We start from the raw sequence: 5956 nt of genomic DNA, 5'->3' as shown, positions 1-5956 counted from the left end.
GTCACAATCTGTGCTTTTTAATAAGATCTCAGCCCTCCTTCCCTAGCTGCAAATCTGGCTCTTCTGCCTCAGATCAGTCACATACATTTCTCTCTGCCATTCCCTTTGTGTTCTTTGCTTCTTTGTTTCCACTCACTGCAATTTCCTAAAATGCTCTTCTCCCGAGTTCAATCAAAGCCGCGGAATAAAACAAATCTGTTTCACCCAGCGTGTGACTTGGAATTGACATTTAACTTCCCATTTAACAAATTAATAAAAACAACTCCATGATTCGCAGAAGAGCTCCAGCCTTCAAAGAATGAGCAGTGAGATCAAGTGCCCGAAATGAAGACATGACAGCCTGATAACTGGATGTGTAATCTGCACAGAGCCTAACATTTTCTTGCCCAGAGCAGAAGACCAACAATGAGCAACAGAACTGTCTTTGGATGGGCAACCTCAGTGGGTCTTCTGGATGTGGCACATTTCACAAAAGTCTAAAAAATCTTGGTGTATATATTGGAACAGAGCATATTAATTCGTATGGAAATGAAAATAAAATAAAATAATCTGCTTCTTTTTCTATTAGCCGTTTGATAGCAAAAGTGATATTTCTGCAATGAACAAGAAATAATCAAAAATTAACGTAGAACCACAAGAGCTGTGTGCTCCTGCTCTCACTGCATTGCCTCTGGACGTACACCCCATAGAAAACCAGCAGGGTATGCTCACAAGGCAGCCTCAGCTTGGTGGTCTGAGGAATGCAAACAATTTTGTAAACCCACTAACAAACCTGAATCAACTTTTGATGTGTTATTATCTTTGAGAATGAAAAACCTGCAGTGAAAATCTGGTTGCTCTTATTTCACATTCACAATCGTTCTGTGCAAATTACACAGACATAATGTCTTCACCCGAAATTACTTTTCACTCCTAATTTTTTTTTCTGCTGCTCTCCTATTTTCTCTTTTCTCAAACCATATTTTATTTCAGGATCGCAGAAGTTCAGTCCGTGCAAGTGTGTAATGAGGACATTGAGACTAAGTGTAATTAAAATCCTTCTAAGTAAAATGATTCCATATTCAATTAATAGAAGCATACTCAAAACTCTCTCTTGATTTTTAATCTATTGACAGAGGCAGCTGCTACTTCCAGTGGTCTTTTGTATGCATTGACTCTTCCAGTCAGCAGTATTCCATCAATAAATGCACGCATCTGTCATGCTCTGATTAAATAATGAAACTAAATTATCTGAATTCTATCCCAAACCTTCTGTGCAATCCAATTTAAATTTTATGTTCAATAGTCTGAACTTCAGACAGCTACAATTAAGGCAAATGACCATTAAAATTACATCACTGCTTTCAGGTAGGAAAAAAGAATCCATTTTATTTACATATCACAACAAATCCCTCTAGACTGACCTACAGTTTGTTTTGTCAGCTGCAAACACATTTAGAGGGAGCTCAGTTAGTTAAAGCAGGCAGCATCCTGCAAGATGCAACCACTTGATTTTGCTCTGTTTGTCTGCTAATTAGCATACTGGAGACAGAAACTCAGCTGGGATTTCCATCTATCATCAGAGAAATCATCACATAAACAACTGAAATCATGCTGCTTTCGAAAGGTACGCAAAACAATCATTGAAAATACTGAAAAATAGCTTACAGCAGTAGAATGGGAGGAGGTCTGGGCAGTGTTTTTCAATAGACGGAGTCGGAGGCATTTTTGTTGTACAGTTTGCACACTATATCATATCAGGTTTACTCACTTTGGCTCCAGTTATCTCTTCTCATAAATACTTCTCTTATCCACTTCATACAAAAATGGTATGTATAGATAGCATAACAAGTTGTACATCAAAATTAAATAGAAACTGTAATACTGAGCTTTTGACCAAAAAAAAAAAGAAAAAGCAGTAGTTCCCAGAATGCCCTTCAGGACCTCAAATAGATGGAAAAAAAGCTCTGATATGTGCTTAGCACAGTGTCTGCTTTTCAGCATTCGTCATCAATTTAAAAACAAGAGAACTTTTTTCAAACTTTGAAACATATGGAAACAGCACCTGGAAAAAACGTAACATAAAAGCAAACCTCATGAAACATTTCAAAGCCTTTGGGTTCGCTCTTGTGCTATTCGTGCTATGCATGAACTCCAAGGATGCTGCCAGCTGTCGGAGATACCCGATATGCAGCATGCTGCTATCTGCATACTTAGTATACGTGGCCTGAAATAGGGGTGAAGGAAAGCAGAGGAGAAGTACAGTAATCCAAGGGATCAGGTTTTAAGCTTTCAGCTTAGGAGAACTTGTTTACAAACCAAAATTGCACCATTTTATTCCACAGAAATTAAGAGTGACATTACCATGTGTCACCCCTGGCACATCAATAAAAAAATGCTTACCTTGTAACAGCTTGATCTCTGTTAGGATTGCAGGACAAGCTGCAGCCCTTGGTCCTTCTATAAATGGTGCACATGGGGAGCTGTGCAATATGACTGTCCTGGAAAAGAAATTGTAACCCTATCTCACATTCCTCTCATGCTGGTGTAAGTCCATGTTGATCAAACCTTAACATGGGTATGATCTGCCAGGGCTGAGACTGCTTCTGCAGATAACAGAGAAAGATGGAACAATCACAGAGGACGTGTCACAAACACACAGTGAAAATCATTCTAACTGACTAAAGTCTTCATGGTAAATACATGAAGCAAGCCAATACTTGTAATAAAAGCAGAAAACTCTCAGCTCAGAAGCAGTCATGAATCTTGTTCTAATTCAGTACGTGCTCAAAAGTTATCAGGGAATTTAAGGGTATGTTTTTTATGGGTTAGTGACTGAAAATGATGATACAAATGAAGCCACTGAGCAAGAAAGTTCATTTCAGGATAATGTGCAAGAAGAGCTGGAAGAAGTCAGTGCTCTGTTGTCTTATCACAGTAGCATGGCATTCATCTCTACCTGATGCACTGTGGTTTTCTAGCACACAGCCTTACAGATGATAGGTAGAAATTTCATTTTTCAATAGTGGAGATGTTCACAGATTTAAACACAGCTGTGAAAATCTGTGTATTAAAGATATATTTTTCAAAAGCTGTAAAAAGAAAAGTCATTAATTAGAAATATAGAACTATTCGTACTTTCTCCAGAGCTCAAGGTTTGTCACTTAGGCTGTGTCTCTGCCACATTCTTCTCCACTCAAGGACATTTTTACTAAGAGGAACATGGAATGATAGATAGAAAATACTTCTTTATTGGTTTTTATTTTTTTTTTTTTAAATCTGTTAACCACAACTAGATGAAAGATAGTAGTCAGTACTTTATTTCTGCTGATCTGAACAATATCAGATGAAGAGAGGCACAGAAAATGATGTGAACAGAATTCATCCTTGGCTGTGCAGCCCCCTCGCTGTGAATCCCACACATGCACACTGCAGCTCACAGCAGCAGCATAGCTGTAAAAATCCCTCTCCTCCACCATTTATATTGTGGTGGTTCAATCTCTAAATGCATTTGTAAAATAAACATTCCCATCAGTGGCAGTGTCTGATTGTCACAGAGAGGAATTTGATTCAAAGACAGTGTCTGCTCCACAAATGCACACTCCCCAGGCAGCCCCCAGGCTGAGCTGCAAAGCGTGGCTGTGCCCAGACGCACAGCACTTGTTTGCAGACTCCTCTATTGCCCTTGCAAACCTAAAACATCACCTTTTTTCCCCCCCCCAACTTTTCCAATACAAGTGCCAAAAACCCATGAGGACGGTGTTTCTGTAACACGATGCTGTGGGTAAGCACTGCCCACATGAGTGTACACAGGAGATGAGGTGATATTGGGATAGCAATGGAGGATGGGGGAAGGGAGAGCCAAATTTAATGTAGCCTCACTTGCATCCATGTCTGTGATGGTAAATGAGGTACATCTTCCAGATGCAGACAGTTTTGTCTTCCAGGGAAGATGTTGCTTTGATCCAACAGAGGAACAGGGATGAAAGCATGTGCATGCAGTACTCATGGTCAGGCACTTGCCCAGGAACGAACCAGAATGCAGCCTATGGCAGCTCCAAACCCACAGAAGAAGTGGTGTTTTCTTCTGACAGGTGACAGACAAGGGAGGACAGCACACTAATGGAAGCCAAGGCTGGAAAAAAAAAAGAAAAAATCAGACTAAAGCAAGATAAACACTGTAGTGGCCGAATTAATTACTCTTGGGAAATGATATGTTCCGTGCAATTGCATCTGGTTCAACTGTACTGAGCTCCTCCTCACAGTAACACAGCAGAGTAACAGGCACAGCACGACAGTTTGTGATGGAACAAAGACAAACACCCATCGCAGAAGCAATCCTGAAAACCAATTATTTAACCACATGGGTTTTATTAGCCTTTTAGGAAACAATATTAGCTATACGTGACACTAAGTAAGTGAAGAATTCCTCTACAATTTGAAAGAAATTCTGCTGTAGAACTATTAAAAAAAAAAAGACACATTGTTTTTCTCTGAAAAGTCCCTCTGCCATTATGCCAACCATGTTTTTATTTCTCCACCAGGGGAAAAAGAGAAGAGCTGTGAGTGTAACACAAGGAACAGACACGCATTCTCATAAACCTCACTTCAGATTCAATGTAACAGCTCGGTTTTACTGACAAAAAAATTGAAGTCACAATAGCAACGAAGCTACAGAGTCATATTGATTTTAGTATAACTGTTTTTAATATTTTCCAGCAGCTTGTACGTATTTAGAGTAAGGAGAAAAAACAAGTGCTATGCTTCACAGTTACCAAGCTTAAGTATAGCTGCAGGTATATCTATAGATATATATGTAGATATTTCAATTATTCTAGAACAGCAGAGGTGAGGGAAAAAAAAAAAAAAAGGAATTCAGTAATATTGTTCAAATACCAGATTCTTTTCCAGAGCAATTTGAATCCTGTGAGGGCTCCCTGCATGTTCTCTAGTACTCACCTGAGCAGCAGCATCAGTCCCTTATTGAGGACTCAATGCAATGAGCTCCCCCCTGTTGCCAGGATCTTCCACAGAGTGCTGCAAAATCAAAGCAAAAAGCTCAGGAAAGAAATACTTAAGCAGCAAACCACTTCTCTGCATAATTAAAGTGCCTGAATCCTACATGTGTTAAAACTCAGTTTTCCACAAAATGATTTTCTTCCCACTAATGTTAAATTATGAACACTCCTGTGAATATATGACTGTACAATTAACAAATGCACAGTTAGAAGAGTGGTGTGAATAGGATGGTATTTTACAGGTTTTTGTTGGAAAGATTATTGTGGTGGAAAGAGACAATCAAAAATGAAATACTCACCCATGTCCTAGGCTTGCAGTAGAAAACTCCATAGGAAGGGATCTCCAGAAGGAGATCCTTCCCTGTGACAGTCAGCCCTTAAATGGGGTCAAGGAGAGCCAGGCTCCAACCCTTCCGGTCACACAGCCGAATCACCTTCACCTGTGCTCCCATGGCTGACTCAGTGCTTGCCTCAGGTGGTCAATCAGAGGTTCAGGCCGTGACTCAGCAGTTCCCATACATATGACTCGGAACTTCTCTACACAAGGACATTTAGTTTCCAACGGCCCTGCTCCATGTATCACTCAACCAGCACTCTGATTGCAGACGACTACTTGGAGGTGCCCCACAAAAGTCTTCTGTCTGTGAATGAGAGTGGTCACAAGCAACCCATCCACCTTATAATCCTGTGGCTTTGGTGCTTGTATTTCTTTCTGTAATCTCACTAGTTTTTCTGATAACCAGATGGTCTTTGTCTTATAAACAACTGGTTGCCACATGAGGAACTGCAAACAAAGCTAGGTATGGAAGGTTATTGCTAAATGTGGTAAAAGTCTTACTAGGATAGGAGCCAAATCAATCTGCATATGAGAAGCCACAGCTGGATTGCTGGGTTTTGAATAAATGAGAATTAGCCTAATTCATTGCAATTTTTTTCTTGCTCAGAAGCAACAGATTTAA

At 39.9% G+C, this 5956-nt stretch overlaps 1 long non-coding RNA gene across 2 annotated transcripts; it reads right to left on the bottom strand.

Annotated features, from left to right (window-relative positions):
- Positions 1-1352: 1352 nt before the first annotated feature.
- Positions 1353-5372, bottom strand: LOC104911505. 2 transcript variants are annotated; one of them, XR_002116089.2, is made up of 4 exons: positions 5297-5372; positions 4939-5016; positions 2383-4114; positions 1358-2044 (listed from the first exon to the last, which is right to left on the bottom strand). It is a non-coding gene; the product is annotated as an uncharacterized LOC104911505 (long non-coding RNA). The 2 variants fall into 2 exon arrangements; XR_793952.3 differs by having other exon boundaries at positions 1353-4114.
- Between the last annotated feature and the right edge of the window lie 584 nt (positions 5373-5956).

Source organism: Meleagris gallopavo, chromosome 6, assembly GCF_000146605.3.
Source record: "Meleagris gallopavo isolate NT-WF06-2002-E0010 breed Aviagen turkey brand Nicholas breeding stock chromosome 6, Turkey_5.1, whole genome shotgun sequence".
Taxonomy (NCBI): Eukaryota; Metazoa; Chordata; class Aves; order Galliformes; family Phasianidae; genus Meleagris; species Meleagris gallopavo.
Note: the sequence above shows the minus strand (reverse complement) of the source record. Positions and strands in the feature narration are given on the sequence as shown.